This window comes from Chlorocebus sabaeus, chromosome 21 (genome assembly GCF_047675955.1).
Source record: "Chlorocebus sabaeus isolate Y175 chromosome 21, mChlSab1.0.hap1, whole genome shotgun sequence".
NCBI classification, from domain to species: Eukaryota; Metazoa; Chordata; class Mammalia; order Primates; family Cercopithecidae; genus Chlorocebus; species Chlorocebus sabaeus.
In genome coordinates this window covers 45,865,146-45,892,508 of record NC_132924.1, presented here as the reverse complement: position 1 = coordinate 45,892,508, position 27,363 = coordinate 45,865,146, and positions in this window count along the sequence as shown.

The following is a 27,363-nucleotide window of genomic DNA, read 5'->3' as shown; positions in this document are numbered from 1 at the left end:
TTCATGGATGTCTACGGAGATTTAACTGAGGTGAACACTTAAGTCTTCAAAGACAACTCGCTTGATACCCAAGGGACAGGAGTTGCATTCTGAGAAAAAGGAAGAGCATATATTGAGGCATGAAGGCAGGCACCAGCATCATAATGTGGTGGAGGGCATGCAGGCTAGCAGGTGTTTCAGGAGAGGAGCTATGGAGGAAGATGAGATGGGAAGAGGCCCTATTGCAGAAGGCCTTCTGAGCTACGGTGGAGAGTTCCTACAGTCTGGGCAATTAAATATTTGCAGGCAGGGGTGGGTACCAATAAGAGATATGCTAGAGAGTTTACTCTGATGGCAGAATAAAGAATATACTATGGAAGGCAAGGCTGGAGGCAGGCAGGCATGTTTGCAAGTTATCTGAAAAATCTAGTCTAATACTCTGAACCATTAAAGAGTAGCAACAGTAAGGAAAGGAAGGGAGAAGATGTATTTTTAGAAGATTTAATAGGAATTTCCAATTGTGATTGAGTTAATTAGTGGGACACTATTTTCCCCTTATAGAAGCTATGTTACATATCTCCCCAAAAGTTGTGTTTTTCTAGGAATTCATGATGCCATCATTCTTTCCAGCTGCTGCCCTCCTGACAAGTATGGGGATACGAATCACCACTCTGAAGTTCCCAGGTTTGCTTCCAGTTTCCTCCCAAAGGACACTGTGTACTGAAAACCATTAGTCTTTGCTACCACAAGTCAGCTTAGCATGACAGCTTGCACATTCTAGCCAAAAGTTTCACCAGAATCCCTGATGACTTATTTATACTAGTCTGTCAATTAAATATAGAGCATAACTCTTTATTTACCAAGTAAAACTTTGTTTTACTATTTAACCTGCCATAGTTTGTGTATCTCTTGATTTCCTTTAAAGATGATCTTATCCCTTCTCTCGACCATCTCTGATCATTCCTCATTTCCCATTTTAGCTTGCCAACGTGAGCTACAGTCAAGTTATTTTTTATATGTGACACATATTTTTCCTTAGGTTTCTGATAAGGTCATTGTAGGAGATTCCAGGCTTCCTGTGTTCTAATTCCTCTCTAAATGATTCCTGTTTCCTTTTACCAGTTTATGTCAATAAGTGAAGATAAAGGATTATGGGCAAAATGGAATTCTGATACATTGTAATTTATATACCATAAAATTAAAACTGTTGAGTCTACCCTTAATTTTGTAATGTTGTTATTTATAAAGAACCAGAAATACAATTAAAGTACTTTGCACTTGTTCCAATAATTCCATATATTAACTCTAGCATTGTTTTTAAGCACAGAAAATATTTAAAAATAACCTAAATTCTCTAAGATTGTATTCTTAGTGACAGTCACAGTGTACACAGATAATGTGCTAAGCAGCTATTAAAAATTATTTTAGTATTTTGAAATGAAAAGCTATTCATTATATGTAATAAAAGAAAAGCATGTTACATAATTAGATATAAGCTATGAACTTACATTGTGATAGGTTTTGTCCATAATTCTATTTGGGTAATAGAATTTCAGACGACTTTAATTTTTACAATGTCTTACCTTCTGGCAAAGAAAGCTTTCTTTGAAAATTCAGCTCCTTGAAAATTCAGAATCCTTTCTCTGTTTATTTGGGAATACTTATCCTGGGTTTAAGCTCTGCTAACATTTTCAACAAGATATTAGTCATGCAAATGACCAACATTCTATTTTAAGAATGTTTTCAAGAGATATTGCAAAACAAAACAAAAGTAAAACAAAAGCCTTCCATTCATCATTTCCTCATAGTGTGGAGCAAAGAGAGATACTAGGTCTCACCTGTGCCTGAGCCTAGTCAGGGTTGTCTGACCAAAGAGAGCTACTAGGCCTCACCTGTGCCTGAGCCTAGTCAGGGTTTATTTCACAAGTAGTAATGCCATGATGACTAAATCAAATTGACAACTCCAGAGTAAACGGAGGTAACATATTGTGAATATGTTTAATCAATAAAACTTTCTTATTTCCTATTTCAAGGTTTATTTTGAAACTTTATGTCTATTTTGTAAAATACCAAACAGTGTCTTTTCCCTTTTTTTATACTCTGTCTTTGGAAAGAATCTGCACCCCATCACCCTTCAGTCCAGCGACCAACAGCAGCATTTAGCATCGTTATTCCTATACTAAGAAAAAGAAAGGACAGTTCCTGGGCCCGCTGACATTCTAATCTATGATCTCTATTTACTTGGTGGCTCACATTCTGCCATTTCACACTTGATAACTAGCGTGGGTATATTGCATGCATTTTTCTCTTATTCCCCTTTACTTTGGCAAGTCTCATGGAAAGGGGAGGTGACTCCTTCCAATATCTAGTGGTCTTTTTTCCCTCACAATCTTGGAAATTACATTATAAAATGTGAAACTCAATATCATGCCACCAACGCATTTTGCATGTTAATTCACCGAGAAGATAAATCGCATTTTCTCATGTTTCCAGAATCTCTAGGATTTTACGGCATCCAACACTTGCTCCTGGGATGCTCTACCCTGGAGCCCCATCTGGTTTTCTTTTCTAACCATGTTCCCCTGAGATCTTCTTTAATTTGAATTGAATTAAATTCATCAAACTCTTTAATGAGCCTTGGGCATTGTTCGACTTGTGTGGTGGCCTCTCCTGGATAGTAGCAGAGGGGAATCTTAACTGCCTTCAGTGTATATACTTCTGGGCGTTCCCATCAGGTCTAAGCGCTGTTTCACATTATGTGAATGTCATAAATAACTTGGTTGAAAGGGTCAATGTTTTCTTATCTTGAAGAGAGTCAAAGGGCAGTTTGCATTTATCTAGGAAATGCACCTCACAGATGCTAGTCTTAAAAGCTCCTCAGGGGATGGGTGGGGAAATATTATTATCCTTACATAATTCTAAAAATCTGGGGGGTAGTAAACCAACTGCATAAGTCCTTCCCTTTCCTTTTAATCAAGGCTATAGCAAAAATAATAATAATAATAAAAAAATACCGCTCATAACCACAAGTAATTTTATTTTTCTTACAATATACTGTTTTTCTCAGTAGTATATGCTTTCTTTGTCCCCTCTTGGCTTATTTTTTAGGATCTCTTTTACTTGTATACAAAGTGGGTTGTAAGAGGCTTACTTCAATAGTATCCTCGAAACTGTCTTAAGTACCCCTCCCCATATTAAAAGAGAAGGAGCCAAAGAATTTTGTTTGTTTTGTTTTGTTTTTGCTGTGATGAACTGGGATCTGATTTAAGATTTTAACACAAACCAAGTTAAAATAGAGTTTTGCAACTGTATTTTAAAGGCCCCCTACACAGTCTACAGCTGTCTGGATCTGTTCCTGGATGGAAATCATAGATGAAGTCGGTAATATCTCCCTATTGAATTCTTAGTCCACCACCCATTTTCAGTTCATGCAATCTGTCTCTTGCCAAATTCCACTTCCTTTAGGCTGAATCTATGTCCATTCATTTATGTTTAATGTCTGGGAAAATGAGCTTCTAAATTCCAAAGAAGTGGAATTTTACCAGTGACTTTAAAGAATTGATAACACATTCCTGCAAAATTCTTTTTTAAAATAAATACTGTAAAATCAATTCTACTTTATTGTTGAGTTCTACAACTGAACTAGTGAATCTATTTTTGTTGTTGTTTAGCCAACTTTGTTGAGGTGTATTACAATGTACCTCAACAATACAATATACAATAAAATTGACTTAAAATATACAGTTTGAATTTTCACAAATACATTTATATCTATCCAAGTAACAACCAATTCAATCACGATATAGAATATCTTCATTCCCCTAAAAAATTCCCTTATGCCTCTTCCAGAGAGCACAAACAGTGCAAAATTTGTAAGGTGGGACTGAGCTTGGCAGGTTAAGGAAACTGACAGAAAGCTAGTGTCGCTGTGGCATAGTGAAGAGGCAGAGAAGAATGACATGAAAAGAGGTCAAATAGGCAGGTGGGTCCTGATCTTGCATAACCTTTTATTTTGTGGAGAGAAGTTTGGCTTCCATTCCGAATTCAATATAAGAAACACTACTGGACTCTTGATTGGGACCTTGTACATAGAAGAACGTTATGGTGTGATTTTTCTTCCATCTCCAGCTGTTTAGCCCTGCACTTTCATTCTGGCATAGGTCCTCTGCTTCCTGCTTCCCTGTCACATCCACCGCTGCATTAAATCATTTCCTGTGAACTCTCTTTTTTTTTTTTTTTTGAGACAGAGTCTTGCTCTATTGCTCAGCTGGAGTGCAGTGGCACGATCTCGGCTCACTACAATCTCTGCCTCCCAAGTTCAAGTCATTCTAGTGTCTTTGCCTCCCGAGTAGCTGGGATTACAGGCACGACCACCACGCCCAGCTTATTCCTTCCCCTGAACTTTCATAATACATTGTGCCTTCCATTACTTCCATCGTTGATTCCATTCCATCTTTGAGCATGTAAAAGGAATGGAAGGAAAAAAAGAAAAAGAAGGAAAAGGAGGAAAGAAGCAAGGAAGGACTGGGAGCCCTTTCTTGGCAAATCCCTTGCACATAAATGTTCGTCTCAGGATCTGCTTGTGAGGGACCATGCTTAAGGCAGCTTTCCTTGGAGGTCAATCGTAGTCATAAATGTAGTTAAGAAACTGAAGAGCTCTGCAGAACAGAAACCCACTTCAAGTTGTTTAACCAGCATGTCCCTGATTTATGGAACCATACTTAACATTGAGTAGACAATGAAAGTAGTTAAGAAAAACCATTTTTAACCTTTGATAGAGTACTCAAACTCTTAAACAGCCTACTCTAAGTGTAAAAACTATTTTATATTGTAATTATGTCCTAAGGGGATTATAAGCACATAATTAGTCATTATTTTTATTCTGACATTTTTACCCCCAGACTCTCCTAAATTGAACTGCCAACCCCTCACTTCATGTGGATATAGTTAAGGTGATCACTCATGCTCACATTCATTTGCAAAAGTGTTAAAATTTGGGTGATCAACTATATAAATCCCTAGTTATAGGGAAATCATAATTTTAAAACATTGTCACACTGGCTATGACACTAAATTATATATTTGTTCGGTAATACAGCATTTCCCTAATTGGGACTTTACTGCTTGATATGGTTTGGCTCTGTGTCCCCACCCAAATCTCATCTTGAATTGTACTCCCATAATTCCCACATGTTGTGGGAGAGACCCAGTGGGAGATAATTTGAATCATGGGGGCAGTTTTCCCCATACTATTCTCATGGTAGTGAATAAGTCTCATAAGATCTGATGGTTTTATCAGGGGTTTCTGCTTTTGAATCTTCCTCATTTTTCCTCTTGCCACTGCCACGTAAGAAGTGCCTTTCACCTCCCACCGTGATTCTGAGGCTGCCCCAGCCATGTGGAACTGTAAGTCCAATTAAACCTCTTTTTCTTCCCAGTCTCAGGTATGTATCAGAAGCATGAAAATGGACTAAGATACTGCCATATAAGTGGTTATATGAAAAGTGAGACAAAGTAAACAATCTCAAAGAAAACTTATCTTTTATATTTCATTGAAAATGAGACTCAAAGAAGTTAAGAAGTTTACTCGAACTTGCACAGCTCACTGAGGCAGAGCTGGTACTTGATTCAGCTGTGATGGGTTCTGATACCTACATTCTTTGCACCTAATATTAGAAAGTATGGCCATAAAGAAGAGTCAACATGTATCTCTTGGGCTGTAACTGACACAATTGTCTTCTTTGATTACAACAGATAAATACATAAATACGTAAAGAGTTGGACGTAGAAACATTTAACATGAGATTACATTAGTCTATATTTAAAATTTTAACTACTTTCAACTATTATTATTTAGTTGGGTTCTTTAAAAGCATATATACAAAGGACTTATGAAGTAATGGTTTGACTTAGGCCAAGGACACATTATGGCTTTGAGGTTCTATGTTTGTAAGAAATCATCCCTTAACATCTCCACTCCCAATGCATTCTTCTGTACTTGGTAGGACATTTGGTGGATTTGGTGTAACCTCCAGATGAATCTGATATTACAAATATTGATAGACAGCCAGAGATTCCATGAGAGAGTCTCTCTAATCTTTCTCTGTGTTCTAGGCAGTAGTATTTCCAAATAATTGTGAATAGAAGTGATGTACAAAATCTGTTCTGTCTTCTCTTAATACACAAAGTCAAAAGACTGCTGCCTACCCTCCAAGTTTTTCTCTCCCCAACTCTCAAACCACTAGAAAAGATATTTAGAAAATTCGAGTGGATCTTACGGACAACAGATTCTGATGTGTTGCTGACTTTTTCTGGGGTCTTTTAAACAAATTGTCTTTTAATAGATCCCAGAAAAAAGAAATATCTAGAGCATATGATTTGGAGTTTATTATTCACACCAATTTTGAAAAGTGGATGTCTTACATACATGTGTACGTTAATTGAAGCACTATTCACAATAGCAAAGACATGGAATCAACCTAAATGCCCATCAGTGATAGACTGGATAAATAAAATGTGGTATATATATGGTACATAGAATACTATGCAGCCATAAAAAAGAACAAGATTGTCTCCTTTACAGGGACATAGATGGAGCTGAAGGCCATTATCCTTAGCAAAGTAATGTATTATCCTCAGAAAACCAAATGCCACCTATTCTCATTTATAAGTAAGAGCAAAATAATGACAACACATGGACACAAAGAGGGGGACAATACACACTAGGGGCCATCAGAGGGTGGAAGATAGTAGGAGGGAGAGGATTAGGAAAAATGACTAATGGATATTAGGCTTAATACCTGAGAATATAATCTGTACCACAGACCCCCATTACACAAGTTTACATATGTCACACACTGCACATATACCCCTGAGCTTAAAATAAAAGTTAAAAAACAAAAGTGGATGTCTTGCAGTGGTACTGATATCTTAAACTACCCAGGTAATGCCAGCTGAATGCTTGTTCTGAAAGTATTGAGGAGAAAACAAGAGAAAACTTCACCATGATCATCTCAGTATGCTACAAATCAATTTCTGCACAGGCAAAGAGAATTTCTTCACTAGAATGTATCATTTGCAGCCAGGGCCACCACTGTTTATTTATGTAAATTTATTTTCAAATCTGAAAATCCCAATTAGAAACTCAAGGTATACCAGTTTGAACTGAAAATCATTTTAATGGCTAGTTTGGCTCTGTGCCATCTAATGATATATTCACAAAGAGGAGATATGGATATGGAATGCATTTGTGATTTTTATACTACCTTTATAATGATCTAGTTCTTGTTTGTGAGATCCTAATCTAATTATCACAATATAAATTATACAAGTCAGCATATTATAAGAGTCTTCATGTTAAATATTAACTTAATGTTTTAGAATATATTTTACATACTAATCAATTTAGGCCATTTAATATTTTATTCAGAATTATTGGGATTTTTGCCAAGTAGCAACTTAATTTAAAAAAGGGAAAAAAGGGTGCTTATTTTTTTTAATGGGTTCAAAATTATTTCTAGATATAATCAGTGAAAAGTCACTGATCCAAAACTGCAGTTCTCCTTCCTAGGACAATGGAGAAGAGCAAAGTAAATCAGTAACCAAATAAATGCACATCTTGATTGGTCAATCAGATAAACAGTCCAAATGGATCCTTTTAACTTTGGTAATGAAAGGGACTGGCTTTCAATGACAACACCTGCATTGTTAAAGATAAAATTTAGAAATATATGTCAAGGAATTTATTGCATAAAGCATACCTGGAACAGATTCCTTTTTATTAAAACTATTATGCCAAGGGCTTTTGTGACTTCCAGTTCTTTTATCACCTTGCAGTCTTCCTGCTGATCAATTGCCTGCTGAAATGCTCCTCTGTGTTTCCCCCAGAGAAGGCAACTTCATTTCTCTTGGAAACAGCTCCATTTCCTGTTCTGTGGCTGGGGGCTCTGAAGTGTAGACCTTCTCATGCTTCCATCAAAAAGTGTCATTAATTCTAGGGCACTTGACAACCATGTTCTCTTTCAAAGACACGGAGGAAGTGGAAGGGAGATCATTGACCCCTCACTGCCAGTGCAAGATTTTTCAATTTCATCTATGAATGAAGGTTTCTTTAGAATACGTATATTATGCACTTTTTTATTAGCTCCAGAAAGATTATGCCAACTTTTCCTTTCACATTCTACTTGTGACACTTTTTGCACCTTGGAATTTGCCATCCTACTTGCTCAAACACTTTAGCACTACTCAGAGAATTGTCTAGAAAAGGTAAATAGAAACTGATTTTTCTTTTGGTTAATATGCCCACTTTGAAGGTGTAAACATTAAGATTCATATTTGTAATGAAAGCAATCCCTACAGACGTAATGCCTCAAATATAAACATTCCCTTAATTTTTAATTGCTGGCTGTGTTCTTCAATTGATTCCTCTAAATATGTTAAAAACAACAAAAATAATAATTAAAAAAAACCCTTACAAAAGACTTTGTTATGAAGGCCTTCCTGTTCGCCAGAGCATCAGCTGGAATTGATGTGAGGTCAGAATAAGATGTAATGATGCTTATGTTTAAAGTTATCTCATAGGCAAATCTTCTGATTTCTCAATATAATGTTTCTTCTTTTTGGAAATAATCTCTTGAAAAAACACAAATTAAAGAGCATGTATCCAACTGTAATGGAGACTTTCTAATGATTTCTTTCATAAAGCGTACATCAACTCTCAGCTCATACTTTGAATATGGGAATTTTCTTAGTGATGAAAGCTATACTTAGCAAATGTGGAATGTGGGCTTCATACTTTAAGTGTTCTTGAAAATAATAACTATGCCAGTGAACTTCAAGACGATGAAGTTTAATGGGCCCTGGAGTCTGAACAGATCTCACTGCTTGGATCCAAATATGAGCTTGCAACCAAGGAGTGTGTAGAATCAGCACAAATCAGCAGAGAGTCATGGCTTTGGTGGGAAAAGCATGTGTGCCCATCAGAAGAGCCCCTGGCTGGTGTAAGTGATTGAGGAATTGAGAACCTTGGCTCCACTGAAGTGTAACTGGGTGCTAGACAGGATTCCACTAGCAAACTTGCACTGAGATTATAGTGGTTTGTAAAAGATGCCAAGAAAAGCACAGTTGGTGCTGCTGGGGCAGACCGAGGCATGAGTAAAGAAATCATTAGACATTATACAGGATTAGAAAATATGAAGAATTATCAAATAAAAAGTGTTGCTTTAGTCTTTGGACCTGCTTTTTTGTTTATTTTCTTTTCCCTTTTCCTCTACTTCGGTGGTTGACCTAGAGTTAGGTTCACTTATTTGAATTTTCTGGCACTAGTGTCATCTGGCCTGGGAAATCCAATTAATTATTTTTGTGAAATAGCTACTATCTTAAAGCAATTCATTTATACTGGCAGGAGGTCAAAGCTAGTTCCAGAGTTTGGGGTGCCTAAAAAAACGGAAAATGTTCTCTTCTCATGCCCTGACAATGAAAGCCAGTAGGTAGTACTGAAGGGAATTGTGAGGCTTCTGGCATTATTGGCCTTTGCTTTGGTACCAGGAAGAAAAAGGAATGACTTGGAAACATATTTAGCTCTTACCTGGATGAATCGCGTCAAAGTTTTGGTTTTTCCATTTCTCTACATTTCATTTATTTGTGGGACAATGCTCTAATTTCACAAAGTGGTTGTGGAAACACTGCTGACATGACAGTTGTTTATATCTGTGGGTCAGGATGGTCACCGAGAGGTTGGGTCCATAGTGAGTAAAGAGGAAGACTCTGGGAAGAGGTAATGGGCACAGAGGTATTCTTGTAAATAGCACAAGATATGACCCATCTTATTTTTTTTCAATCAATATAGTTACAAAGTATTTAAACTCTCAAACCCAGTGTGAGGAAAGAAGTAACACATGTAAATTAACATAGGCACAATGGCTCACGCTTATAATCTCCATGCTTTGGAAGGCTGAGTTGGGCGGATCACTTGAGCCCAGGAGTTTGAGACTAGCTTGGGCAACATGAAGCAACCCCATCTCTACAAAAAAATATAAAAATTAGCCTGGCATGGTGGCATGAACTTGTAGTCCCAGCTACTCAGGAGGCTGAGGTGGGAGGATCGCTTGAGCCTGGGAGGTCGAGGCTGCAGTGAGTCTTCATCATGCCACTGCACTCCGGCCTGGATGACAGAGTGAGACTCTGTCACTAAAAGAAAAAAAAAAAATTCATAATAATTTTGAGTTTCAAAAATGTAACACAAGAAATACAAAAATCTCATATATACACAAGAAGGATATATTAATATATTTGAAATTTGGAATTAAATGCAGTATTATTGCCAAATAATGACTGAGTTATCTTATTTCCAATAAGGTCAAGGAAAGAAAACAATCAAACCAATCCACTGAAAACATTTCTTTAACTATTTTGTCGATAAAAACTTACGAATCGAATGAGTCTTGTGATCCATAATCTAGAAGAAAGAAAGCTTATCTATTTTTCTCTTGCCATTATTTGATGAAAATCTGTAGACTTTTATAAACTCACAGCTGTGTGCCTTACTGTAAAAGAAGGAAAGTCTGAGGCCAGTATTTAGAGATATCTCCTTTATACCAAATGTTTTCTGTACACTAACTCAGTCTGAATTAAATGCCATTAAGGGTAGCATTATAGTTATCCATTTAGTGAATAAAAACATGAATCTCCAAAAGAGAAAATAACATCACCAAGAGCATGCTGTTGAAAGTGAAGTTGGATTTTGGGCCAAATCATTCTTATTCACAAAGGCATATTTTATTTACTTCCCTGACAAGTGAGAAATGGAAAGCAACTAAACACAGTTTTTAAACTGTACTTAATACCAAGGGAGTAAAAAAATAAATAAATGGAAGAGATTTGGCTTCATTCACACTTCATTCATTCGGCGAGACTCATTTGGAGCAGTGAACTGACCAAGGCCCAAGCAAAGAAGCAAAGAAACAACAAATGTGTCTGCAGCTTCTCCACATATCCTTGCTCCCTGGGAAAACCAGACTGCCTGCCTCACCTGTCATGTTTATTGCAGGCTGTTGGCTTTTTTGGCTTTCAAGTCACTGTCCCTTTAGGCCTTTAGTTTGAGAATACAGTAAATATTCTTGGCAACCTGACTAGCAGACACTTTTTGTTTGCCTTCCAGAGAAGCCTGAGTCAGTTTGGTCAGGTTTCCAAACATCCTTCATGCAAACCATGTGCCTCAAAAGAAGGGTGACTGTATCAGTCTCTGCTTATTAGTGGGCATGATTCATCTAAGGTAGCTTCCTTCTTTTACTGGTAACTGAGTCAAGTATGAATATGTGACTTCACTTTAGCTAAATAGACATAAAGTGTTCTGGAGGTTCAAGAGAATTTCTTTATGGATCTGCTGAGAGGGACAGAGGGAGCTTCTCTTTCACGTTAGAAATGGACTAGATCATTTGTGACTTTAATGGTTCAGACAACTACTCCCTAAGCCTAATAAGAAAGAGCTTCAGGATGAAGTCAGCACTGGGTAGGGCAAAGCAGACGGACAGAACTTGTAAACTCATAAAGGTTTGGTGGGGCCAGGGCTCCATCAATCCTAAAGCATGCCCTACCTCTGTCCTTTCATTGTTTAAGCCAGGCTGAATTGGATTTTCTATTGCACATATGGCTCCAAAATCTTGCAAACTGATATAGGAGCTTTAAGACAAGTGGGAAAAGGCTGAGAGGATCCCTGCCCCTATGTTGGCTCTGCTGGTTATCCAGGACCATGGATTAGAATCTCTACTAGTCCATTTTTGCCTTCCAGAAGGTGTCATATTGAAGGAAATAAGAATGAAGGAAGGCATTTTCAGTGAACCTATTCCCGGAATTGAATCACACAATAGGAAGTTAGTTGAGCCGTGTCAATCACTCTTCTAGGCTGGAGAGAAACAGTAGAAAATCCAACAAGATTTCCGATGACAAGCAGTTTACTGTTTCAAAGGAGCAGAAAGGCAATAAACAAATAGACCGGTCTATAACCTGTCATACGGGAATAAGTGCTAGGAAGGAGAGCAAGAATGAGAGTAAGTGGTAGAGATGATAGATAGTACGAGTGTGTGCTATTTTAAGGAAGGTGGTGAGAAAAGTACTTAAAAAAAAGAAGGAGGAGAGATTTAAGCAGTAACTCAAAAAAACAGAGAAGCCATCATGCAGTTGTCTGGAGGAAAAATCTTCAGGCAGTAGGAATAGGCCATGCAAAGGTCCTGAGGTGGAAGAACACCTGGTGTGTTATAAGCAAACCAAAAAGACAAGTGTGGCTGGAGTAGAGTGATTAGCAGAGTGATGAAAAATAAGGACATGGAGAAGAGGACACAGACCTTGGAGCAGACGTAGAGGTAAGGACTATAAGTTTTAGTAGACCATGATAAAGGCTTCAGAATTTCCTCTTCTCAAGAACTTTGGGCAAAGGTGTGACATTCTTTTTTTTTTTTTTTTTTTTTTGAGATGGAGTCTCACTCTGTCACCCAGACTGGTGTGCAGTGGCACGATCTTGGCTCACTGCAACCTCTGCCTCCCAGGTTCAAGCGATTCTTGTGCCTCAGCCTCCCAAGTAGCTAGGATTACAGGCATCTGCCACCATGCCTGGCTAATTTTTGTATTTTTAGTAGAGGTGGGATTTCACCATGTTGACCAGACTGGTCTCGATCTCCTGACCTCAAGTGATCTGCCTGTCTCGGCCTCCCAAAGTGCTGAAATTACAGGGTAAGCCACTGCCCTCTGGCAAGGTGTGACATTCTTGATGAAGTGAGAAAACAGACTGTGTAAGGAGGCAAGGTTAGAAGCAGGAAGACGTATTAGGAGGCAAATGCAATAGTCCAAAAAGGAAACAATGGTGGCTTGAACTCAGGAGACAACAGTGGAGGTGAAGGAAGTTGCAAGATCCTGAATATATTCCGAATGTTGCTGAAAGACTGGCTAAAGACTGTGAGAGAAAGAAAGGCGTCAGGAATGACTCTATGGTCTTGCCCTGAATAAACAGAGTACTCTTTTTCTAAGATTCTCGCACCTGCAGATAGGCTATTTTGGAGGGAGAGAGAAATACGAGTTCAATATTGGAATTAGCAATTTTAACATTTGGAATTAGTGGGGGAAAATATGATTTTTATGGATATTCATTGAGAAGTGTTGAAATGGTTGGGTATACAACTCTAGAGTTCAGGAAAGAGGTTGAGATTAAGGATTTATATGTAAAAGTTACCAGCATGTAGATGTATTAAAAGTTATGGGATAAGAAAACATTATTTGGAGTTGTGTGCAGACCAAGCAGAGGCTTAAGACTGACTCCTGGGCATACCAGGGTTTAGCAGTTAGGCAATAAGTACATAAACTAGGGAAGGAGAACAGAAGTGGAGGCCAGTGAGTTAAAAAAAAAAAAAATGAATCAAGCCAGGGGTGTTCCAGAGGCCAAGTAAAGAACGTAAAGAACGTGTTTAAATGAGGAAGGAATGAACGAGCGTGTTTAATGTCACTGATTGGTACAGTAAGATGAGAACTGAAAAACGACCACAATTTTATGAGAAAAAGACCAAATTCAAGCTGCTTGGCTTTTCTTTTCTGCAGGTACTGCCTTATCATATTTCCTCAGCATTTGGAATGCAGACTAATTAGACTATTTATTTTTGAGATTCTATTTGACTTCTTATCCTAGCTTAAAATGAGAGTCAATAAATGGTGTAATATTTAGTATGATTAACAAGCTGAAAACCCCGCAATGGTGCTAGCTAGACTCCAACTATATGAGTGAATTAGGAGTACTCTGAGGGACAACAGGAGACACTTGAGAATATGCAAATAAACCAGCAGAAGCATTACATCTTTCATTAAACATCAGTACACACATCTACAAAACCAACATGAAATAAGTTTAAAACCAACCTGATTGGTTATACCAACAGTCAAAGGACAAGAAGAGTAGAGAGTAATGTTCTTTGCGGACATAGGTAGATACATGATTTGACTGAATGTTTGGCAAACCTTTTGAAAATTTTTATTTAACTCTCATTATATATAGGTGTTAAATTATCAGAGACCTTATGTCAATATGATAGAGTTAGTCTTCCAAACCAAAACATTTATACATCTGTGAAACACCAGAATATATGTAAGTTTGTAAGTCTACGTACTTATACATTTAATTAAGTTCTAAATGGTGTAATAATGAACAATGCAGACTTCCCAAATTCATGTTATACCCAGACTTGAGCCTCTCTTCTGTGTATTCCTTCATCTTGATAATGAAATAGTCAAAGAAAATGTTTTGGGCTTTATTTTTGTCATTTAAAATTTGTTTGTAGGCTGAAAGAAACTAATGCAGTGCGGTGCAATAAAATGAAGGCCACGTTGTTATTTAAATAATAGGTAGCTTTTACCCTTAAGCTTTTTCTTGGTTATTTTTATATAATAGGAGTAAAAAGGAAGAACTGCCCATTTGAAATTTTTGGTTCTTAGTCCTACTTTTTGCTGAAAGATTATTTTTTCTTCCTAATGCATGATTCACAGATGTGTTAGTTTGCATTATGTTGGCATTAGTGAATTTCTGTGACTAAAAATTTGAAAGATCCTCAGTGACACTGAATGAGCTAAATAGTCATAATAATCATGTATTGTAGACAATATATGTTAATCAGCATTTTTATAGGTAATTATACTACTAAACAATTATTTAATAGTTTTTCATGTTTCAGACGATGTACTTAACACTTGATATGTAATTAATTCCTCAGAAGGATTCTAAGGGATAGGACTATTTCACAGCAGAGCCCCATTTTAAACAATGGAGATTGGGATTTGGAAATTTAAGTAATTTGGTGAAAATAACAGTAATTTGGTGTGCCAGGGTCTTAATCAATACTCTGTATTGTGCTATGTGCAAGTAAATTCTACAAGGCTAATAGTACGATACAAAGTCTTTTACCATTAAGAACGTCTGTTCCCATAGGCGTATCATTTAAAGTTTCATCATTAGAATATTTGTGAAGATCTTCTGGACTTTTAAATGTACTAAGAGATGAGGTTTCCTTAGCCCTAGCTAATACAATAGCACAGATTCATTATTCATTATTAGTCATTACTTTCATGAGTACCTAGAGACTTAAAATAGCATAAATCAATAATCAAAATTTTTGCTAGTGTGCCTCTAAAAGAATGTTTTGAAAGGCAAGTTTAATGCTTTAGACACATTTAGGTGTACATTTTTTAGAATATCCTCTTTCAATTTGTACCATTTAAATTGTAACGGAAATACAATAGCCATTTGACATTCAACATCTATCAAAATACTCATGGCAAGTTCTTCTTTAGTATTTGGGAATTTCACTTCAGTTTATTTTTTTCCTTGAAATACTATTTCTGTTCTCTTTCTCCCCAAATTCATCTCTAAGTAACATATTTTTATATTTGAAAGTCTTTATATTAACCATCCTTTTTTTCACCCTTTGCTGTGACTACAATATATATTCATATATATTTACATTGAATTTGAAATTTTTTAAATTTCCTGTGACAATAAGTTCTTAAGGCTTAATACTTTTCTTCTGGATTTAATTTTTATTAGGATGATTACTGATATGAAAATGATCATTTTTGAATTATTACAAATAATAATTCATCAACAGAACATAAAATTTATTTATTTATTTTGTCTCTTCATGAAGTGGAAATTAATGTTTCCTTATTTAGTGCCCTGAGGTTTTACATATTGAAACAATATATTATAGTAAGATTTGATATGAAATAAGAGCTATACTTATTGAAAAAGTGTGATTATGATGATTGCGATAAGGAAGATAGGAAAGAAGAGTCATCTTCACATGACCTCAGGCATATTCTCAAGACAGATTAGTTTTAGGAAAGGTGCATATGAAATTCAAGGATATTGCAATTGATTGCCATCGAACCTTGTGTACCATAATATCACCTGTGACGAGAATTCCTAGAAATCTCAGGTACCATTAGTTCTCCCACAGGGAGGAAGCAGGGATGTTTCCACAGGTGAATCTTGCAGGTCAAACAGCCTTATGGCCCTGTGTGCCAAAGGGACAGAGGGACAGACGAGAAAGAGAGGGAGAGGCATTGAAAAAGGAAATAAGGCCTATAGAAGAAAATGAAAAACTACTATATACTATTTTATTTTAGACAGGATATTTATTTTAGCACAGATTTACCTGTGCTAAAAACAGGTAATTTGTTTTTACAAAACATTTGGATTTTATTGAATTAGTATTTTTATAAAAATACTGGCATAAATGATTTTTAACATATATTTTACAGTGCACACATGCATAAGTGATATTATTGGCTTAAACTGTATTAAATGGTTATTCAAGTTGTAAATTTTATCAAGGCATTAATCTTTTAATTCCTTCCATGGATATGAGTTGAAATGCTGACTCAAACATAATCATGTAAAAAAATTATAATCCACTCTCTGAGAACGTGTTCATTTAATCATTTTTTTTTTCATTCAATAAACATTGAGTACTTTGTATGTGCCAGGCACTATTCTAATTTCTGGATATAATAGTATTGACTAAAACCAAGTCATTGCCCTTACGAGGCTTCCATTCTAGAGGAAGATATAAACAATTAAAAAGATCAATATATGCAGTTTTCTCACATTATCCCAAAGTTTCTCAAGATTTTATTTTTTCTGAATGGTAAATAAATCCAACAGATACAAATTTTACATCTTATTCTTTTTTAAAGCAAGACATATTTTAATTGTTTACTAATTAATAAACAAGGGATCATTAATAACTGTTATTAAAACTATTATTAATAAATGAGCCAACCAGGACAATATTAGAACATGTTTAAAAGAAAACTAAATGAGTACAATATGAGCACTCAGGGATGCTGAAATTACTTTGTAAATAGGTACAAAACTGATTTCTTGGAGGTGCATTAGATAAAACTGATTTATGTTTTTATGAATAAGAATATTTTTATTGCTACTATTTCTCTACAAATTACAGTAAGAAAATAGCTCAAAAACAATGGGAGGCACATATAACCCAAAAGAGTATGCTAGACAGGACACCAAATAATCTTTGCCTGTTCAAAATCTTTCACATTTTTTCTGACAGTCTATCCCCCTGTGATCATAATCTCAAACGTTATTCCTGATTATAAAAGGCCTATTATATTGGACCTGATTATTTACATAGGTACAGGAAGAGTATTAATTTACCATACAAGCTCCTTGAGTTTGCTTTGCAATTCCTGAGTCATACAGTATTGAACAGCTACAAAGTCCATAAATTAACCTTTGCCTGAATATGTCATAAGGAATCTCAGATTGTACCTTTTAAGAGACTCTATTTTTCTATCTCAAGGTCAGGAAGCTAAGCCTAAGAACCTCTCCCCATCAGATTTCACCAGCAGTATTGGTACATTGGAATGAATTATACCATCTTCTGGAAGTCCCCCAAATTTTTTAATGTTCCTTGCCTGCCAAAAATGTTTCTTACGATTCTTAAGGGTAAGCCTTCCCCCTGTATGCCAGGTATCACTGGGTCAGTTTCCTTGGGAGAAGTTTGGAGGCATTGGCTCCTAAACAAAGCCCCCCCTTTTTTTTCTTAAATAAAGACTTGTCATACCTGATTTAAAAAGCATAATTTTCAACTATAACACCTCAGGCAAAACATTAGAGGATAGATTCTATTTGTCCCTATGTAAATATTTCCATGCAAAGTTGGGAGACTTACTAAGTTTCTGAATTATGGAGATGGGGTGGTAGTGGGTTAAACTATGTCCCCAAAAATGCTATGTTCAGATTCCAACACTTGTGAATGAGATCTTATTTGAAAATAGGCCCTTTGCTGCTGTAATTAGGAATTTTGAGATAAGATCGTCCTAGCTTTAAGGGGGATCCTGTATCCAATGACTGGTGCTCTTAAAGAAAAGAAAGATTTGAGACACAGACACATTGGGGTAAGACCATGTAAAGACAGAGACAAGAGATTAAAGTTATATACATACAAGTCAAGGAGCGCCAAGGATGCAACCACCGTCAGAAGCTAGGAGACAGGCAAGGGACAGATCCCCTCTCAGAGTCTTCAGAAAATACAAACTGTGATGACACCTTGAATTGTGGACTTGTGACCTCCAGAATTTTAAGATAATAAATTTCTGTTGTTTAAGTCGTCAAGTTTGTGGCAATTTGTTATGGCAACCCTAGATAACTCATATAGGTGGTTATTAAGAATAAAGTATTATCTTAAAATGCTTTAAGTTTAAAAAAACCGATTTTACTAAGTTATATGCAGTATAGACAGCTTAAGAAGAATAAGAGCTTCATATATTCAGAAAATTGAAACTTAAAACAACAGCAACAGTATGCCCAATTATGATAAAATTTTCTTCTTTGATTTTTTTTATTCCCAGGAAACTAATTTTTGTTCTGCTGGTCCTTGGATTAGTAGTCTGCTTTCATGAGGCAGTCTACTAACATGGTTTTAAAGTTGTCTATGTGATGATGTTAGCTCTGAAGCCTGTACCTGAGTCTAGTCTTTGAAGTGTCAATCATTTAAAAACTCAGAGACTTTCGGCAGGGCGCGGTGGCTCACGTCTGTGATCCCAGCACTTTGGGAGGCTGAGGCGGGCAGATCACGAGGTCAGGAAATCGAGACCATCCTGGCTAACATGGTGAAACCCCATCTCTACTAAAAATACAGAAAATTTGCCGGGCGTGGTGGCGGGCGCCTGTAGTCCCAGCTAATCTGGAGGCTGAGGCAGGAGAATGGCGTGAATCCGGGAGAGCCGAGATCGGGCCACTGCATTCTAGCCAGGGCAACAGAGTGAAACTCCGTCTCAAAAAGAAAAAAAAAAAAAAAAACCTCAGACTTACTTTATTGGTTTATAGCTTATGTCAGAGACTTCAGGCAAGCATCAGAATAAAACAAAATTGTGTATAGATGAAAGAGACTTGATGGCTCTTATTAATTTGTTACCACAATCAGAAACATTGTTATCATAATAAAAAGTATCCAAATAAAAAATAGTAAGATTTTCTATTGGGGTATAATACATAACAAACTTATAAGAGTTTTGAGCAGTTTTCCTCCTGGGGATAAAGCACATTAAATAGGGAAGACATTGACAAATTCTGATATGGACAGAAGACAGGAAAATACTGGGTAGAAGAGGGTGGTTCCCCAGCAAATGCTCCGCTCTCAAGCCTGGTTACCCACGGCCCTATGTGAGAACAGGCACCCAAATTTTTTAATGTTTTCATGACTAAAAAGTTGCCTTTTGGCCCTCCACACCCCCTATCCTGTACCCATATAAACCCCAAACCCCGGGCTCCAGAAGCAGACAAGGAGATGATCAGACAAATGGCAGAATGGCATGGCAGAGAAGGAGAAGAGAAGGAACATCGGGAGGAGTTTAGCTGGGGACGGTCAGAGAATTGGCCACTGGAATGCCAAAATGCAGAGGAAGATCATCTTCCTGCACCATCGTCTGTCCAGCTCTCCATCCGTCCTGCTGAGAGTCACCTCCATCACTCAGTAAAACCTCTGCATTCATCCTTCAAGTCAGTGTGCGACCCAATTCTTCCAGGATGCTGGACAAGAGATTGGGATACAGAAAACTGTCACACTGGCCCTCTGTTCTTGCAAAAAGGCAGAGGGTCCACTAAGCTAGTTAACACTTAAGCTGTCCATGGATGGCAAGACTAAAGGAGCACACTGTAACACATGCCCATCTGGGCTTTGGGTGTCACAGACACCCACCCCTAGATGCTGCCGTTGGGCCAGAACCCAAAAGTGCTTGCCTCAGTTCCCTCACCTGTCCATCTGCCTGCTCCCCCTCCCATAAGGGGTTTAAGCTGAACAGAGAGCCACACTCCTGTCACATGTCCTGCGGGGGGGAGGGGGCACAGAAACTCTCCTGTTTCAACTCCAGGATTTTCCATATTTCCAAATATTTGTATTAATACAATTTTACCTAGATAATACACACAGTATCCAGAAAAGTCTGTGTCTCTCCTAACCTGACAACTCTTCCCAAGTAACTCCTGTAATAATATCACATCACATGAACATAAATTTGACTCACATCTTTCTTTCTGTAAGGTTAAAGAACATATCTTGGTGATTTCCCATGGGGCCTCTCGGAAGTCTGAAATATAGGTTTAGGTGCAAAATATGCCTTTAAAATGTTTTCATTATTTTCTAAATTCAGGGACCAATTTAGGGAAGGCAAAATCAAGAGCTGTCAGAGGCAATTTTGGAGCTTTAATAGTCTAGAACGGGTACTAAGAAATAATTCCTAGTTGTCTATTTAATAAAACTGATGTTATTTTAAAAACAAACCTAGAGGATATCATTATAAGAACATTAGCTCTTGCATAAGTGAGGAAGTTTTGTTCTTTTTTATTTTTTTCTTAAATAATTGGGAACCTAATAAAGTCAATATAAAGCACAGAAAACTATTCTGGTGAGATAAAGCCTCTGCTATCTAGGCAGGTTGCATAGAAATAAAGAAAACCCTTTCATAAAGTAGCTTAAAGCACTAATCAGTAAACTAAGGATGTGAGCTCCTCAAAAGTGAGCAAATGTTACTAAAAATTTAACAGACTTCATAGCTTCTTTTCAGATATAGGTACATTAAATCAAGACTAACAAAATCCACTTTCCAAGTTTTGTCCTTTATTATGCTCTTTCATATTTGCAACATGTTGAGCCTTTTTTTTAGGATATCATATGGTCTGGGGTTCCTTGGAAAATCCTCAGAAGATCTGTGAGATCAAAACTATTTTTATAATAATGTTAAAATGTCATTTGTCTTTTTCATTCTCATCCTCTCATAAATGTGCATTGGAGTTTTCCAGAAGCTATAGGCATGATACTGCCATAGATTGGATGCAGAAGCAGGTTGAGAATCTTCCTGTTCTCTACTAATTTATATTAAAGACATTTACAAAAATATACATCAATGCTACTCTTCTCACTAAGGACATTTTTGAAACCATTATTTTTATAAAAATATTTTCTATTAACATGAAATTTGCTTACCACTTCTATCTCTAAATAAATCAGTGAGCCAGTATTTAAATAGCACTTAAACATTTTCTGTTATAATACAGAAATATATAATGGCAAAAAATTATAGTTCTAATCTGAAAAATTATGATGTTTGAGATCTTCAGCAATTTCTAAGAGTGGAAAGGTATTCAGAGACCAAAAGGTTTGGGAAATGCAGCTTTAAGAAAGTTCTACTTTTTCCTTAAAAAGCAAACACACATACACAGTCATTTTTCTCTGTCACTATTACTCCCTGTTTAGTCTCAACCAACATATTAATTACAACTTTTAACCAGAGTAACCAACTTCTATTTCTAAAGTCATTGGAAGAAACTTATTTCTTAAAATGTAATTTTAAATGTATACACAGGCCATCCTTTTAGTTCTGAACTATACAGACAGAGAAAATAGTAACATCTAAGTAAGTGAAAAAAAGCTCAGGAAGATTAAAGGGACTAGACACAAAGGAGCACATGTTTTAGAGATTAACAAAACATCATTAAAATCACAAGTTATCACACAGGGAATTCAATATTCACTAAGAGACAGGCTCCCTATTTTATGAATGTTGCCAGAAAAACCTAACAAGAGGACAGGAAGGAGGCCTGTCAGAATCAGAGCCAAAGCAAATAGGCTTTAGTTAAAAAGACTTGGTAGACTCACTGAACAGCAACACACTCCTGACTATCTTACTTCTCCCTAAAGGAATGGCAAAACCTGCACTATCTGAAAACTAACTAAAGGTCTAATGACAGACAGGAGCTCCCCAAGAGACTTTCTTTAGTAAAGATGATCATGTGACCTATGGTAGTGTCTCTATCTGTTCAGGTTGCTATAATAAAAGTGCCATAGATGGGATGGCTTATAAATAACAGAAGTTTATTTCTTACAGTTCTGGATGCTGGAAAGTCCAGCATCAAGGCTTCAGAAGTGCCTGGTGAAGGCTTGCATTCTGGTTCATAGATGGCATCTAAGCTGAGCTCTCACATGATGGAAAAAGTAACAGACCTCTCCTGGGCCTCTTGTATAAGGGTGCTTATGAAAGAGAAATGATAAGCCCTCCTGACCTAATGACCTTCAAAGGCACCACCTTCTAGTATCATCACACTGGTGATCAAGCTTCAACATATGAAGTGTGAGGAGACATAAACATTCAATCTATAGCATGTCCATTTTGCTTATTGTTTTCTGCAAAAACTGGATCTTAGTAGGAAATGATGACCAAACAACAGAGTACAATCAGAGCCTGGTGAAAGAGAAGAAACTACACGTGAATGTGGAAAGTCAGTTAGGCTTGAGGAATTTCTAGAAATTGCTCTGTGCAGTCAACACAGTTTTATACTGTTGCTAACAAAGTGATCCATACACTTATTGACTGAGAGAGATGGCACCATCTAGGCTTTAAAGAAGCATTGCATGAACAAAAAGCAATGCTGAGATAGCAAGTTTTTGCTATCACATTGGGAAGCATTATAGAGAATGATTATACTCACTATAGCCAATACATTGGACTAGAAGCACTCACATACCGACTTTACATCTTTTCTGGAGGACTACTGGCCAAGTAATTAAAGTGTTAAAACGATGACAATTCTTTTTTTTTTTTTTTTTTTTTTTTTTTTTTTTTTTTTTGAGACAGAGTCTTGCTCTGTCACCAGGCTGTAGTTCAGTGGTACGATCTCAGCTCACTTCAACCTACACCTCCCTGGTTCAAATAATTCTCCTGCCTCAGCCTCCCGAGTAGCTGGGACTACAGGCACGCACCACCACGCCCAGCTAATTTTCCTATTTTTAGTAGAGATGGGGTTTCACCATGTTGGCCAGGATGGTCTCGATCTCTTGACCACATGATCTGCCCACTTCAGCCTCCCAAACTGCTAGGATTACAGGTATGAGCCACTGCACCTGGCCAAATGATGACAGTCCTTTAATGCAGCAATTTTACTAACAGAAACTTACCTTAAATAAACACTTAGATGTTGTCACAAAGTTATTATAGTGTGTTAATACTAATACACAGGTTAGGTGAGAAATAACCTAAACACGCATCAATGCAGAATTGGTTCAAAATAGTAACAGTTCATCCATGTAATAAAACACTATTAGTAGTTACAAATAATAATGTGACTTCATTTAATTTGTTTATTCACTTGGCAAATATTTAACTGCTCATAATATTCTAGGTACTATTCTATATTCTGGGCACACAGAAATGAATAAAACAGAAAAAGCTCTGCCTCCCTAGAGATTACATTCTAGCTACAGATAGTATTAAGCAATGTACATAGTATATTAGCACTAAGAAGAAAAATTAAGCAGTTAAATGGGATGGTAGGATTTTAAATAATGTGGCTGAGAAAGGACCCTCTGAAAGGGTGGAATTTGCAACAAGATCTAAAGTAGGTGAGAGAATAAGTCACCCGTGTATGGAGGAATAGCACCTAACCCAGAGGGAAGGGCAAATTCCAGTGCCCCTGAGCAACAGAAAGGAGCCTGCATGGACTGAGGGGAATAAGCAAAAATGTGAGCAGTAGGAGATGAGGTCAAGGAGGAAAGGAGGTCCTGTGATGGGCTTTGGAAAGGATGGAGGAGAGAAGAAATGTGAACTTTCCACATTGTAATAAGATCACTCTGGTTGCTGCATTTAGAAAAGACTAGAATCACCTAAGAGTAGAAGGAAGGAGACCAATAGCAAAGTTTCTTCAATAATCTAAACAAGGGATAATGGGGGCTTGGACCTGGGCATAGGAGGTGGTAAACAGTAAGATTCAGGATTTATTTATGTTAACAGAACGTTTTTAAAAATCAGACCAGATGTGGGATATTAGTAAACAAGTTAAAAAATAGTTCAAGGTTTTTTTCTTGAGTAACAGAAAGGATAGAGCTGTCATTCAATGATATAGGGAAGAGGAGTAGGTTTGGCAGATAACATCAGAAAATCAGGTTTGAACTTAAACTTTGAAGTTTTTAATATTAAGTTTGAGGTGCCTATGAAACCTCTAAATAAAGATGTTAGTCAGTTGTATGCAGCAGTAAGGAATTCAGGGAAGGTAGCAGAGTAGAGATATATATTTGGGAGAGGCCACCATACAAATGATATTTAAAGGTATCAGACTGTATGTGTACTAAGAAAATGGTTGTGGAACTAGAGGGAAAGTAGTGTAAAGACTAAGCCCAATGATATTCCAATGTTTAGAGACATAATTGAGGAGAAGTCAGTCAAAAAGACCAAGAGGCTGGGCGCGGTGGCTCACGCCTGTAATCCAAGCATTTGGGGAGGCCGAGGCGAGCGGATCACCTGAGGTCAGAAGTTCAAGACCAGCCTGGCCAAACCCCGTCTCTACAAAAATATAAAAATTAGCCAGGCATGGTGGTGGGCACTTGTAATCTCAGCTATTCGGGAGACTGAGGCAGGAGAATTGCTTAAACCTGGGAGGTGGAGGTTGCAGTAAGCCAAGATCATGCTACTGTACTCCAGCCTGGGCAACAGAGTGAGACTTTGTCTCAGAAAAAAAAAAAAGACCAAGAAAGAACAGTCAGAAAAGCAAAATCAGAAGAGCTCTGGAAGTCACATGAAGAGAGTGGTTCAAGAAAAAAAAACAACAGGGATCCACAGTGTCAAGTAAAATGAAGAATGAAGCTTGCACATTGAAATAGAAGTTAGTGGGGAACTTATCATAGAACCGTTTCAATGGAATGGATATAAAAGTCCAATTAAATCTATATTTATAGATATGTAACATTTCTAAATCATGTTTAAGAGCAAAAGTAGCATATAAAACAACACATACTTGGAAAATTATATATACACATATATATGTTTATATGTGTGTGTTTATATGTGCATACATGTGTATGTTTGGTATTTAAATACATACATAGAAAAAATCTGAAATAAAATCTCCGAAGATAGTAATAGAGGCTATTTTAGCAAGTGAGACTTTAAAATATTTACTTGTTATGTTCCCTCTACAGTTTTTTTTTTTCTAATTACTATCTATTACTCTTGCAATCAGAGAAAAATAAAAATCCCAATAATGCAATCTCCTAAAAAATAAGGAAAAAAATACCTAAAGAAACAATAAGGTAATCTGTATTATGGTAAAAATATTTGTAAGATAAAGGATAAGTTAAAGAATTTTTAGTTCCTGTTAAATTAGGAAATGTTTCACAAAAGTTTGGTTGTAAAATATATTTGTATTTAAACATTTGAAGAAGCCATAGAACCCTTTCTTCTTACACTGTATTGTTTAGTAAAATGTGTTCTTTCACTTAAAAATACAAATCTGATTTCAATTTCTCTTAATGGTTTAAAAACAAGATGCTGAATTTACAAAATTGAAGAATATGCATTAGAAAATTGGAACTTCATTCCTTCTTGCTGCAAATTTATTCTTATTTTTTCTACAGCTGAATAAGTGTTTAGTGTAGTAAGAACTGATATTTGCACATTTTAATAGTGATATGCTTCAGGGAGGCCTCAGTTTACCAAAAAAGATTATCAAACATAATCATGACCCAGGAAGCAGCTGTATCCCATTTCCAAAGAAAAAAATGTACCATGCCGAACTGTTTAAAAGAAGTAATATAGTGGTGAATTTTTTTTTTTTCATGTGATTTAGTTTGAAATACTGTGCCTAAAATGCTGAGCTTGAAGTCCCATAAAGCTTGGTATGCTTTGCAAAAAGCACACCCAGTTTAATTTAGGCCAGGCCTCCTTTTGCTTTGAAGAAACAAAAAAGAAACATTAGCTGTTCTTGGCCTTATCCTTAGGAATCAACTCAAGACTTCCTAGTGGTCATGGTGATATCCATTGCAAACTGAGATAATTTCTGAATGAATGAATGAATGAATGAATGAATGAATGAATGAAAAGAAAACAGTGAGTTATATTTTATCTTGATAGAATGTAAATGTAAATCCTTGAGTGGCTTATAATCAAATATATTTTTCATTGATCTGAGGCAGTTTTCTTTCAAAACTATAATAGCTTTCTATAATAGCTTCAGGTATGCACTATTATTTTTAGGCCAAGTCTCATTGTGCTGTATCACCTATCTAAAATATATTTAAAGAAAATATTTATATATTTACTCCTAGGTTCAAATAATATAAATAAGGCTTAGTCTATCTCAGATTTGTTATTCCCATCTTCCTGTCTACTGTTATAAGAACTACCCTCCTCTCTCATAGTCACTCTGAAAATACCTTGTCTTTTCAATATCTCCATAATTAGAGCTTAGAACACAAATAATATTTGTGTTAAATAACCAAAAACTTTTATCCTGATCTCATAGAGAGAAGTTCAAATGACAAAAGCATATGGAATGCATATTTTAGTCTATAAAACAACAAAAAATAAAGCAATGAATTATAGATAAAACTTATTAAAGGGAATGATATGAAATATGTGAAAATATTTGATTGTTCCAAAGAAATATAAGAAATGAAGACTAATATGTATATTAGTCTAATATAATATACATAACTAATATATAAATATATAATCAATATATAAATATATAACACATAGTCTTATAATAATATGTCTAATATATAAGAAAGGAAGACTAATATATGTATTAATCTAATATATATTAGCTGAATATATTATATATAATTATATTTTATATACAGGAAAATGGTAGACAAATTCAACAGTGCCAAGAACTACATTAAATGTAAATGGACCAAACATTCCTATTAAGAGACAGAGAAATCAGTATAAATTTTAAGAAATATCCAAGAATATGCTTCTTACAAGAGAAACACTTAAAATTTAAAAACACAAAGCTGAATGGAAAAAGCGTTACCATGCATATACTAATCTTAAAAAAGTTGTTAATAACTATATTAATATCAGACAAAGTAGACTACAAACAAGCAATACTATCACACATAAAATGAAAGTTATATGATAAAGGATCAATTCATCAAAAAGATGTAACAACACAAATATTAATTTTAAAAGAGTTTTACATACCTGTAATCCAAGCCCTCTGGAAGGCCAAGGCAGGAAGATCACTTGAGCCCAGGTGTTCAAGGTTATAGTGAACTGTCACTCTGCCACTGCACCTCAGCCTAGGTGACCGAGCAAGATCCTGAAAAAAAAAAGTTTTAAATCAGGAAGAAAAATTACCAGAACTAAAGAAAGAATAAGGCAAGTTTGCAATAAAAGTAGGTTTTTTGTAGAAGTTTATCACTCCTTTTTCACTAATGTATAAAACAAATGGTTAAAATAAGCATATAGAACATTTGAACAGCACTACTGCCTTACTACAAACTGCTATACAAAAGTATCATAGACTGGGTGGCTTAAAAGCAGCAGAAAATT